The sequence below is a fragment of the Callospermophilus lateralis genome, chromosome 7, assembly GCF_048772815.1.
Source record: "Callospermophilus lateralis isolate mCalLat2 chromosome 7, mCalLat2.hap1, whole genome shotgun sequence".
In the NCBI taxonomy this organism is placed as follows: Eukaryota; Metazoa; Chordata; class Mammalia; order Rodentia; family Sciuridae; genus Callospermophilus; species Callospermophilus lateralis.
The window spans coordinates 48470077-48484275 of NC_135311.1; the positions used below are offsets into that span (position 1 = coordinate 48470077).

At 36.1% G+C, this 14199-nt stretch overlaps 1 pseudogene; it reads right to left on the reverse strand.

Moving 5' to 3' along the window:
- Positions 1–903: 903 nt before the first annotated feature.
- Positions 904–1666, reverse strand: LOC143404250 (enolase-phosphatase E1 pseudogene; annotated as a pseudogene).
- Positions 1667–14199: the final 12533 nt, after the last annotated feature.

Sequence of the window (14199 nt, forward strand, 5' to 3'; positions counted from 1 at the left end):
CAACATAAAACTGATGTGGAATCCTATTAGAATTGAACCAGGATAAATAATGCTGTTATAAAATTTACATTTCTCACATTCAAAGGGGAAATATTACATATTAGGACTCTTCTGGGTGTTATGAACTAATTTCCGCAAAACTTTATTTTAAAAAATAGTAAGTAGCAATTAATATATATTCTTAAACTGTGTGAAGATAAAATTAGAAAGGCAACTGGTAAAACCAGCAGAATTAGAATCATTTTGTTGGACATTAAGAATCACATTTCCTTTTTAGCTATTATATCTGCATATGTTTTTCATTGATAAGGCAAGTGCCGGCTATGGGTGCCACATGATTAGTAAGTTTCTTCTTCAGCAACAAATACTTGACTGATCAAGACTCGGGTGAATTTTCTTTCCTTATTTTGCTCTTTTGGAGCAGAAACAAATAACTTTATCTTTTGTACCAAGGGAGGTAAATATGAAATACAGCTATTGTAACTCTTCTAACTCGCCATTAAACACGGGCAATGAATTGTTAAGAATGTCTCTGAAGTATTTCCAGTATTTAAAATAATAGGCCTCTGAATAATTTTCAAAACTAAGTTCTCTTTTTGGTATGGGAATTGATAATCATAACACATTTGATCTGTATTCTTCTATCAACTACACTTTGCCCTCAATGTGGGTCAGTGTTAGGGTATCAAACTATTTCTACATATAGAGCACCTTTAAATAAGTTTCTTCACTGAACTTAAGACTTTTTCCCCATTTATGTGCCCATGAAAATTAATGAGCATACACATACATATACTTGCATACATATGTACGTACAGAAGTAAGTTACTTTGCCATTAGACTAAAACTAGACACTAGGGGCACAACTCTGAGGAACAGTTTGTTCTTCTGTGGAAGTCTTCCTCTATGCTGAGGAAGGCAGGTATAGTTCGATGAAGGATGTGATGAGGCTGTAGGAAGTTTTCTCATCATCTGTCAATCCTGCATTGCCAGGTCTCACCACCACAGCTACATGCACACCTGCTTCCTCAGCAGCACTGGCCTCTAAAGTAACATCTGTTAGAAACAAGATGTTGTTAGTTGAGCATCCAATGCTGTTTGCAGTCTTTTTATAACACTCACTGTCCACTTTGTGTCCAATTTTGGTATCAAAGTGACCATCAAAAAGCTCAAAAATATTTCCCCCTGTAGAATGCCCAAATAATAATTTCTGAGCCTCTACACTTCCAGAAGAATAGATATACACCTTCATTCCATCTTCTCTCCACTTCCTGACCGCTGGAACTTCATCTTCAAAGAACTCTGCTTTCATGAGTCCAACTGTGAAAGCTGCACTCCACGTGTGGCCCTGCAGTTGTTTGAGTGCTGTGGTCTTTCAATCCAGAGACATCTGCCAGCACACATTATCTAGGAAGGCCTGGATTATCTGTTGCAGTTCATCTACCCCATTTCCAGATGCTGCAGGGATTGGAATAGCCCCATCCAGGTGGACATCTTCTTCAGCCTGTTTTCTCAAAAGACTGACATTCTGCTGGCACTCCTCTTCTTCCCAGTGTGTCTGCAGATACTCTTTAACATTTTCTTTGCTGTAAGGAAATAAAATATCCTGTAATCCCAAGAATTGGGAGGCTGAGGCAGGAGGATCAAAGTTCGAGGCCAGCCTCATCAACAGAGTCACCCTCAGGTGCTTAACAAGATCCGGGAGGGCAGCGATGGACGTCTCTCCCCGGCTTTCCCATGTGCCCCCGCCATTGTTGCGGCTACTTTAGCCTCCCATAGCCTTTCCCATTGGTGGTCGAGGGCGCCGCGGAAGCTCGTCCCCTAAAGTACATATTTCATCTATCTAAATATTCACAATTGCAGAAGGAAAGAATTACGGAGGTTTTATAATCCAACTTGCAAGTTTTAGAATTAGAAAAATAAGTCAAGAGAGGACAAATAGTTTGCCCAGTCTTACTTACCTTTTCATTTTCCCAGAAGTTTAAAAGGATGCATAAAATGAAAATAACAAGAAATGTATAAAACCTGAGTGGGGTGATTATAATGATTTATTTAAGTGTTATCTTCATAACCTAAAATATCTTGAAATTGTTTTAACAGCTTCTGAAGAGAGTAAATTAGAGTCACACAATTCATACTAGTCATAAGGAAAAAAAATTATTTTGGAAAAGTACAATTGCCTATAAATTTTAATATTTTGCTTAGATATGAATATCTCCCAGGGAGTACTCTATTAAAACAGGACTGCTTTTGATCTCCTAAACAAACCTCCCTTAGAAATCCTGAAAATGAATATAACTAGAATTTTCAGGGAACTGTCCCTCATAATCATATTCAATGAGGATTGATGGCCACATACCAAAGCCCAATGAAGTAAAATTAATTCTGCTGGAGACCAGGACAATGGCACTTTTTCTCAGTAGGTCTGTCTAAATCCTATTTAAGAAAAACAGTATTTGCTTAGCAAGTTGAAAATGATTTTCACTAGAATCAATAAAATATTAATAGTAGTTGGCTTGTTTGACAAGCTGTGACCTTCTCATATCCTGATGTAAATCAAGTGTTTCCGTGAAAATGGCCAACCTTAAAATCCATTTTTAACAGTCGTAAGCTATGTGTACAAAGAAGAATAGGAATTCAACTGCTGGAATAAAAACCTCAAGAGAAAATAAAGAGAACATTTTAATTGGTAAGAATCTAGAGATTAGCTTTTATGATGTAACCAGTGAAGAATTAGACATTGAGAATCCAATATGTTATCACATATGTTCAAGAAGTTTTGCATTTTTATTTAATTCTGCAGGAGAAAGATAGATGAAATCTTTTAGTAAATTTGATTTTAGAAGAGTTTGAAAGCAACGATTTAAAGACATTAAGCTATGTTCAGTCATTTAGAGATCTGAAAGTGCAATTTTCCTTAAGTCTTAGCAATACAAAAGAAAAACAAAATTCACGACACCACATTTCTATTACATTCATGGTTATGTAATGTTTTTCTTGCTAGAAGTTTGTGTTTTCAGGGTGGAAGTAGCTCAGTGACAAACCCACTGAGTGCTTTATAGCCTAAAGCCGGTGTCAATGTTGTAAAATGCAATTTCTCTAACATAGCACACATGATCCATCAAAAAGTCTTATTGGTGCTGTCTTAAATGACTCCCTAAAGCTGATTTTTTTTTCTCAGCATATTTATTATCCTGATGAAGTCAACATCATTTTCACTATTACTATGTAAAAGTGTCCTGACCTTTCAACTGCCACTCTTGTCTCCATCTTCCAAACCCCAAAGGGATGTTCTTAAAACGTGTACCAAATCATATCACTTTTGTTTGTAAAGTTTTCCAAGACTTCCTGAAGTGTAATAAGCTTATTTTTCAATAACATAATCCATTTTTAATGTGTACCAAATCATATCACCTTTTTTTGTAAAGTTTTCCAAGACTCCCTGTGTTTATTTTTCAGTAACATGATTCATTGTTAAAAGTGCCAAATGAATATACTGTAATCTCTACACAGCAAGGGAGATATTTTCAGTGGATCTTTCCTTTTCCCATCCTGTGTTACCTTCACTGTCCTCAATGCTCAGAGTACAGGCTGAGCTTCTTCAATTCTGTTTTTGAACTTGCAGTTTCTTAAGCTTGAAACCCTCTGCTCTGTGGTGTGATAGACCATTTCACCATCAGGCCTCAGATTGCTAGAGCCTTAGAGAAGCCTCACTGGTAACCCTATTTAAAGGGTCAGTTACTTCCAACTCTTTCTTGTGACCCTCTTTTGTTTTCTTCTGAAGTTTCATCCTTTGTGCACAAAATGATTGCTAGCTGTCTCTTCCTTCTAGAATATAGAACTGATTAAAGGAGAAAATTTATTCAAATGACTGCTGTATATGCAGAAGAATAGTGACTTACATCAATCACATAATGTTGAATGAATGCATGAATAAGAAATGATGCTTTGGTCATATATCCATAATACTGCTGATTAAGAATTAGTAGGATGTATGTCCCAGTAATCAGAGGAGATAATCACAGCAACAATAACTTTTTGTATGCATTTCAAAATATTCAAAGTGATTTGAGTATGATTTCAGCCCAATGTAATTTTGGAAGACAAGAAGTTGACCCATAGAGACATACAGTTCCCAGGCTTGGTATCACATTCATCCCTCTCTATCCAATGGATAGAGAAATCACTGGAAAAGTCAACCTGAAATAGATAAGGAAGTGAGACAGTTAATAGTACAGTGGGTTCCCAAGTTACCATCGTTTGACTTAATGGATTATTAATTTTATGCTGACGCAAAAATGACATGCATTTAGTAGAAACTGCACCTTGAATTCTGAATTTTGATCTCTTTGCCAGACAGCAATATGCATTATAATACTCTCATGCTGCTGGGTACATGATCAGGAAGATAAACAAGAGATGGTCTATAGTGCTGTACACTTAAGCTGTGATGTTTGGTAGGTTAGGTGTATTAAATTTATTTTCAACTTATGATGGATTTACTGGGATATAACCCCATTGTATGTTAAGAAGCATCTCTATATCTTTATATTTCTGGTCATATCATCTGGTTACAGAACACATTATCAATGAAGTGTAATAAGCTTATCATCAACATTGGCTCATATCAGGACTTGTGACCAACAGGATTTGTGTTGATATTACTAGAACTGAACACCTGCCAAATATGGAGTTGACTCCTGGTGTCTTTTCTGATTATCCTCCTCTCTATTTTCTAAGAAAAAAAGCTCTTGAATCATGGGGTATGTAGCCTTGTGAGTTTATAATGTTAATTTATTCAGCTCCCAGATCTGTAAGCCACTTAGGAAAGATATGCTGTTCATTAAAATCCAGTTTGAAATAGCTCTTGTTTGTTGAAGAGAAAAATAGAGTATTATTTAATTCCATGAAAAGCTTTTTTTGTAATAAAGCATTTGTCAACAACCTGACATTTACCTTAGGAAAAAAAAAATAGGGCATTTGGGTAGCACTTAAAATTTACATGTGTGAGGATAGCAGACTATAATAAATGTTCATTAGTGGTAGCTACACTCTTTAACAGAGATAGCAGAAAATTTATAAAAATTGATTATCGTATATTCATTTGGCACTTTTAACAATGGATTATGTTACTGAAAAATAAATTAATTAATCAGGAAAGGATGTCAGCAAGCCTAAAGTACAGGTTTAAGCAAAGTGCTGGCTCAGAGATGATGGAGGAAAACGTCTGAGGTAAACTATACTCTGCCTTGATGAAAAAGTCCTGGAGAGGTGGAGTGGGAGAATAAAATGTCTTCCATAGTGATCTGAGAAGATCTCATATCCATCATAGCCTCTTGACACAACTATGAAGTCAATGTGGTGTTTACTTGGTACCTTTCATCCCTTACTGTGCCTTTTCCTTCTTTCCATGGGATTGCCACTCCTTCTTTCAGCATTTGAGTCTCCTCTGTGTTCGTCACCTTTCCGTTATTAAAAAAAAAAAAAAAAAAAAAAGTGAGATGATCAAATTATAAAGAGAAAAGGTTTATTTTTGGCTTACAGTTTTGGAGGTTCTAGTTTGTGATCAGTGGGCCCCATCCTTCGGTCCTATGGCGAGGCAGCACATCATGGCAGGATTATGAGGTGGAACAGAACCTCTCATCCCATGAGCTAAGGTAAAGCACGGGATTAGGCCAGGGTCCCACATCCCATTGAGTACCCTCCATCAATGACCTAATGACCTTCCAATAAGGTCCCACTTCCTCAAGATTCCACCACCTCCCATGGGTACCACACTGTAGACCCAGCCTCTAACACATGGGCCTTTGTGGGACATTCAAAATCCAAAATATAGCACCCTTAAAAAAAAAAAGCCCTACAATAAAATCTCTCTGTCAGTCTTTGTCCCTTATTTTTGCATAGTAATTTAAAAGTAGACATTCACGAGACACACTATCTGGATTAAGATCCCAGATCCATTGTATTTGTGACTTGTCCTTGCTGTGTCTCAATTTCCTCTTGTGTAAAAGGAATAGAAGTTTCTGTATCAAAGATCTGTGGTTTTCATGATTTATTATGAAAGGATTATGAAAGGAATATTTTGTTTATTGTTCAATGAATTGTAGGCATCTTTGTGCTATAGAAGATGGGTAGAGAATCTTTGGGATTCTTCTCTATTGATCCTAAATTCACGTAATTAATTCAGTTCCATTCTGAAGGTCAGTCAAGCTTGCCTCAAATTTTGAGGATTGGCTGGCCACTGCATCCCAAGCTGTTGACACCCCAGGATTTTATGCATGGATACTGGAATTTTGGAGTTGGCGATAATTTAGGAGTTCTATCTGTTTAACAAGTGGGATGATAATAGGTATCACTAAATTTCAAATATCTACTTAATATGGTGGCTTAAGGAAAAAAATGAGACAGAACTGGGCTGTGAAGGTGCTGCAGGAATTTTCTTTCTCTTTGAGGATTTTAAAGTCTTTATAAATTAATTGGCATATATTGGCAATCCCTTTCAACTAGTGTCCTTAAAGATTTCTCTTTTTTTTTTTTAATAATGCCATGGGCATGATCTTTTACTGCATGAGATACAGAGGAGTGCACAAACAACATAACTGCTTTGTGTCATATTGGTATAGCTGAAAATCCTTCATGGAACACAATCCTATGTATTTTGGGCACTGTTCCAGGAAGGTTCATATAGTTTCTCAGTTGGTCCTGAAAACCAGTCTATGAAGCAGAGTTTTTCTTTCCATTTCACTGAAATAAAAGAGACAGTAGAGCTTACCTGCCATGACCATGTGTCCAGGGACTGAACCAGGATTCTCTCCAGGCCTATCTGGGTCTAATCAGAGCTTGTGCTCCATCACTGGCTTCCATCATGGCCTGCAAGTGTATTTGGGAGAAATGTTGGGCTTTTGTTTGGACAACTAACATACAAAGATTACCATCCTTGGGAGTTTATAAAAGTCTGATATTGATCTTATGACTGGCTGCACCAGAACTGCTGGACTTGATTGCTCAATGTTTTCAACAATAAAAATGAATGTTGGGTTCTTAACTACCCATTGTGTTCAGTCTATTTCACCCTGCATCATTTAAGAAGGGAGCAAGAGATCTGGAAGACAACTCTGATCCATTTATTTATTTATTTATTTATTTATTTTGAGAGAGAGAGAGAGAGAGAGAGAGAGAGAGAGAGGAGAGTGAGAGAGAGAATTTTTTTTAATATTTATTTTTTAGTTTTTGGCGGACACAACATCTTTGTATGTGGTGCTGAGGATCCAACCCGCGCCACACGCATGCCAGGCGAGCACGCTACCGCTTGAGCCACATCCCCAGCCCAACTCTGATCCTTTTAGATCTAAAACTTTTCATCTGAAACAATTTCGGAAATCTTTATATATCTGTCAAAAGCAGTGTAGGAAAGATTTTGGATCTTTTAGTGAAGAAAGCAAAAAAAAAAGATAATTCACTATTGCTTATTTTATTTGGATCAATGTCATGTACAAGTATAAATCATAAAACCTATTTACTTCTGTAAGTACTGGTTGGATGCAAAAAGCATTATTGTCCATGGATTTTATTCTTTAAATTTGCAAGACAAGAACCCAGAAGGAAATTGGTGAGGCCTGTGACCTTCTGAAGCAGGAATCTAGTTTAATCTGGAAACCAGTTTCATAACCATTGTCTTAGAGTAACAAAATTCAGAAAATATTAAATGGAAATAAAAATAGGGTTTTCTAGACCTGTGAGTACTAAGTGGTGTGGGTGAAAATGTTTTTGTATCAGGGATTTAAAAACAGCATTCCTGAAAAGATTAAATAAATCAGTGTATATGTAAAATAGAATAAGGTTTTGCCCAAAGTAGGAATATTCTTCCTGTCTAAGAAAATACAAGTGGAAATATATGCTTTTGATGAACACAGAAATAAAAATATGATTATATGAACGATCAGAAAAATTATAGAAATATACCAATTAATTTAGTTTGATGTTGATGGATTAAGGGAGAGCCAACATTTATTTTAAAGTACTAAAAATTTTAAAATTTACTTTCAGGTTTTTAGTCTTATTATCTATTATATACAAAGCAAGTACATGGATATTTTTTATGTGTCTATTTATAAAATAACCCCAAATAACTAAGAAGTAGATTTCTTATATTTTTTCTAGCACTGGTAATAATGAACTTGTACTATAAAAATCATCATGCACAAAGTATATTTTTAAACATGATATTTCTTCATAATTTAGGAAGACGAAGCCTATTTTCTTTCCCCAGAGCATTAATTTGTTTATGTTTCTGAACATGTGGGCAAAAGAATTTTCAGATGGCAAATCAATTTCTCTCTTTTGCCCTATCAAATACAAATTTATTTCAAAAATTTAAAAGAGCAAAAAATTTTATTTTATTTTTTTCTTCTCTCTCTACTATCACAATGAGGAAATTGAGGTCTAGGAAGGAAAACTGAACAATCTGTTGTTAGGTGAATGGTGGAGACTCAGGTTTTGAGTCTTCTAATTTTTTTTTTCCTGAGGAAAACAGCTGGAAGGATGCAATAGATCTAAAGAAATTTTAAAGTGAAGCAACTTCCCAGGTCAAAAGGTTAATATAGACTTAGTTTCACCTCTTCTAACTTTTTAATCTACTTTTAAAAATAGATTTTAATCACATGGATCCCAGGATATCATAAGCTATTAAAATATTTGTATTTATCAAAGAAAAATTATATTATGTTCAGAATAACTTTAATTATTAAGTATTTATTTTAATTTTAATATACACATGTCATTTCCAATAGGACCTATACTTTAAGGTTTTACTATAGGACCTATACTTTAAGGTTAATCATATAGGAAGAGATAAAAATCAGGAAAATCAGAAAAGGATAAAATAAAGAAATTTTGAATAAATATTGTCTTGGAGGCAAAACATGACTATGAATTTCCAAGTTGTCAAAGCAAAAAAAGAGGTCACCATTATTAAAAAGGAAGAAATCTACTAATTCTAAAATATGTACAATATTTCTTGACACTAAATTCTTAAAGGAATTTTTAACATGCATTTTTGAGTCTAAATAATAAGTGGACATTGTCTTAAATTTCTTAAATATATTAGGAAATTTCATATTGCATGTAGGGTTGAGAACATTTTATAAGATTTAAACTATCTGAGAATATCCACATTCAGGTAATTTTAGAACATTACTGTTTCATCATACAGAATAAATTAAAAAATTGATGTATTTGGCTGGGGATGTTGCTCAAGCAGTAACGCGCTTGCCTGGCATGCGCGGGGCACTGGGTTTGATCCTCAGCGCCACATAAAAATAAAAAAAAGATGTTGTGCCCACTGAAAACTGAAAAAATAAATATTAAAAAATTCTCTCTCTCTCTCTCTCTCTCTCTCTCTCTCTCTCTCTCTCTCTGTGTGTCTCCTCTCTCTCTTTAAAAAAAATGATGTATAATGTCTACATTTCCTTAAAAAATTAAGATTCTTTGTATAGAGTCTGTTTTATACTATGAAATTAATTATTTACTTGCTGTTTAAGGTGGTTAAAACATGTCCTTAATATTCTTCTTCTGGAGTAGTCAGTCTCGCCTTGGTGATTCATTTGTAACTATGTAATTCAGTAGAAGTGATGCTGTGTGACTTAGGAGCATGGGTCATAAAAAAAGCTATGGTCACCAATAAGACTGAATATACAGAGAACCCCAGTTGTGAGGAATCCCAGGTGCAGGACTCAGGAGGAAGAGGGAAGACATCTCTAGATGACTTCATCCCATACTTTCTGGATGGACCTAATCATCCTTTCTTTCCAGCTGATGGGTTGGATGTCATGGAGCAGAAAAGAGACAGCCAAGCTATATGCTTGCCTGACTCACAGAATCCTTGTTGAGGATGATTGTTTTAAGCTACTCAGTTTTGCAGGATTTTTTTTTTTTTAATATAGCAATAGTAAGCGATGGACTGGTAGAAGAAATTCTGCCTTTAGCATGAGAAATGTCTGCTGTGAGAATTCAAAATAAGAAAGCACAAGGAGATCTGAGGTCAGCAAATTTCATCATTGTAAATCTGAACAGCGGTTTAAGAAATGTTTTCACATGTCTAAAGTAAAAAGAAATGAAAAAAAAATGTAGAAAGTGGCAGTGTGGTTTTTCTGACTAGAAAGGAATAAAAAGAGCTGTGTTGCAGATGAGATTGCTCAGATTAGGATAGCACTGCTATTTGCAGAGGTGAGTCTCTTTGTTAGATCCTTGGCAGACTAACAAAATTGATTCAGAGATCTCTTTCCTTGAATGTTTTGTATCTTTAAATCTGTAGGAACAAAATCCACGGCATTCTTTTCCGGCATGGTGTTATCAGAAAGTCCCTGTTCGTTGTAGCCCTCCAGTGATGTACAATGAAAGAACACCGCTGCAGTACATCCTGGGTATCAAGCTATAATAGATTACTGCACAATCCACTTGCTGCCATCTGGTGTGCCATTATCTGCAAATGAATCTCTTCTGGATCAACGTAAATATCTTCCCACTTGTAGCCAAAGGAAATATTTTCTTTCTCTTTTCAACTGACAATCCTGCAATGTGGTCTTAACTATGATTTCCAAAAAGGATACCAAAAATGGTGTTTTGGGAAATATCAATCTTTACTGTGTGTCTATCATCTCAGCTTTCCAGCTCTTCCGACCTATGTAGTGATTTACAGGTAATCCTGAATAGTTGTTTGACTATATTCAACCTGATGGCAGAGTGTCACTTTTTCTACTTTCCCTTTGAATGTGTTCTACTACTGGACCAAAAAAATATACTGTGTTATGACAGTGGTAAGTCCTCCTTTCCTGTAGTACTCCTGCGTAATAAAAATCACAAAACAATTGAAGAAAATCTATAAGGCCTCTGAGATCTCATTCACTTCATCCTCTAGTTTTTACTTTAGCAGAGCAATATCCAACCTTCCCTTTCCTGAATCTAGCAGAGAACCCCATACAATTTGCACCGTATCCTCAAATCGTCAACTCCTTACATAATCTTATGATTTCCATATGCTCTGTCTGTAATTAGAAGTCTTCCTTCCTCCTTTAAATCTTACAGAATCTGTGCTATATTCTGTGAAACTTTCCCTAGCACCCAAGGTTAATTGTCCATACATACCACCTTGTTTACCCCTTTATTCATTCTAGTTGTGTTAGAATTCTCAAAAGACTGGGTTCCTGTGTTCTTATCCTTTCCTTATCTGCTCTTCAACCCTACCTGAACTCCTTTTTGAGAAAAATATAATTGGAATTCATGCATTTTTCTTCTTCATTTCCTCAGAAGTTACGAATCACCACATTGCTCCTCTCCAGGCCAAATATTTTACTTTGCACTATTGAACATTATCACAACGATTCTTGTAAATCATTTACGTTTCATCTGTTCTTCTCTCCCTTTTAATCTACAGTATTTTTTGTTGTTGTTAATCCACAAAAACATACAAAAGAAATCAAACAAATATGCACAAAGGTCAGATTTACAGCCAGACCATGTACTTCACTGAATATTATCTTGAAAGTTCTTCTGAATCTCCCTCATTCCTTTCTGCACTCTTTTCCTGAAAACACAGTCTGCATGTCTCATATTCAACTTTGTCAGATTCTCTATTCTTTTTTTGAACCTGTTGAATTGGGGTTCTGTTTCTGCTGTTTCTGTGAAACTCTTGATCAAGCCAGTGATAACCTCCATACATTCAGGGTGCATTCTGCATGAACTTGCAACTTTTTTAATCCATTGACCTTGAAATTCTTCTCTTACCAGTACTCTCCTCTTACCAGTACTCTTTTCTGGATCCTGTTTCTGACCACATCTTTTTGTCTCTATTTTTGCTTCCTTCTCCTTTTCTAGCCCCTTGAATAAGACAGAATGGAGGTCTGTGTCTTCTCTGCTCTTTATCTCACCCATCTCTGGGGTTTCAATTTATCATCTCTGTGTGGATGGCGCTCAAATTGGAATCATGTGCCCAGACTTTTCTTCTTAGTCCTGGGTCCAGTCTGTTATTGAAATTCTACAGACAAAAATATAACTTAATTTTGTCTAGAACTAAACTTATTTGCTGTCTAGTAGTAGAAAATCTCAGATTAGTTCCAGTTGATTCTTGGTTTACCTCTGCTGCTTTGTTCCGAGGTTGTATTTAAGTTCCAGGGCCACAGATAGACATGGCTGGCAGGAGGGGAGGTGGGGCCTAGTCTGGTCTGTGGGTTCTCTTACTGGTGCCTGCCTTGCATCCTCATTAATGTTAGTTCCTGCCTCAGAATCTGTCCTAGTGGGCATCATCTGAAAGGCCTGTGTTTCTATCTAGCCTCCTGTACTCATCCACACAGGTAAATCTATGCTCATTCCCAATGCAACACTAATCTCCTTCTCTCTGTCACTTGCTTCTGAGACTCTCCAATGTAAACATGGACCTTTTGTGATGTTCTTCCATGCCACTCTGGGTACCTGGGGAAATCAATGCCTTTATTTATATTCTTCTAATACTAAATTAAACTAGAGCCACATTGTCCTTGAATATCCATTCTGAGCAACTAATTATCTTGAACCTTTCCTTCTCCCACTGAAAATTTTTAATCTAGAGAAGATGTTCTGTTTCACAAACATTATTTCCCTCATGACTCTTTTCTCCTTCCCCTATCCAAGGAAATTTTACTTTCTCTCTGGTAGGTAGAAAAAAATTGGCTCTGACCAAGATCATGCTTTCTTTGTGTTTACTATTTAAGGCTTAAACTTTAGTTCTTTCATTGTTAGGGCTTTGGGGTTTTTTTCTTCAAAATTTATGACCTCATCACTTAAAAGTTTTGCCATAAAAAACCTTTGCACCATGTATGTTTTTTTTTTTTTTTTTTTTTTTTTTTTTTTTTTAAGGGAGAGGTGAGAGAGAGAGACAGACAGAGAGAATTTTTTTTAATATTTATTTTTTGGTTTTTGGCGGACACAACATCTTTGTCTGTATGTGGTGCTGAGGATCAAACCCGGGCCGCACGCATGCCAGGCGAGCACGCTACCGCTTGAGCCACATCCCCAGCCCTGCACCATGTATTTTTAAAATCCTGTTTTGGAACAAGAGTATAGGAACTCTCTTTCCCTCTTTGCAGGTTTGCCATAAAAATCCAACCCTGAATGAGGCAGTGTAGACGCCCTCACGGCAGCTGACTGCAAAAAGGAAGGAGTACAATGAGGAAAGAAGCAGGGTCATTGTTCTGACATATTTTCCCATCCAAATTACATTCTGGAGCATCCAGATTGTTTCAGTCTACTTGTTCATCATTTTACTTGTTTCGTTGTTTTCTTGACTCTTCTTTCTATACTTCCCTTTGTCCCCTCCCACTCTTATTGGAAATGAATATGATAATTCTATTCAGTTACTCCAGACAGTCCTTTCTTCTGTATCCCTTTTGCTACCTGTTCAACACGGCTTTCCTGGCCTGTATTTTGGATTACTGCAGCAGAATCTTAATAGGTGGGTCTGTCACCAACTAATGTTTACTCCAGCTCATCTTCCAGCTTTCTGTCAATGATATTTCAATAAAACAAAATTAACTATTTTATACCATTTCAATGTTTCTTTTGGCCTCATATTATATAGAAAAAATGCAAATTTCTTAGTTTAGCCTGTAAGTTCTTTTCTAACATGACTCATTTTACACGTTTACACTGGTATTTCTTTGTTCGTGTCACACCTCTCCCCACGTTGAATACCTCTTTGTTCCCCCAAACACTGGACTCTTTCATACCCCTGTGCTTTGGGGAATAATCGTTCCCTTTATTAGACATGTCTATTCTTTGTCTCCATGCTCTGCCTCTTTATTTTGTAAAAGAAATAAAAAACACCAATAATTTTTTGGAACCAGTTACCATAGCACTTATGCTGTGTTTTAAATTCCTGTTACATGACTCTAAATCTGATTTAACAGCGAACACCATTAGGGCAGGGCAGGTACCTCTCTCTTTTTTAATGTTACACTCCTAATACTGTTGCTCTATAAATATGCATTAAGTGATGGAGGCTCTCAGTTTTCTCTGTCACTCTGTTTCTGTTCCTTTTATAACACTGCACTGTACTGCTGTTTATCTCTGTGTGTATAATATCTCCTACTGAAGTTAGTATTAGTTGGCATTTCCATAGCATTTAACACTGACCAGGTGTTCTTTCTGAAACACTCCCTTTCTTTGGAT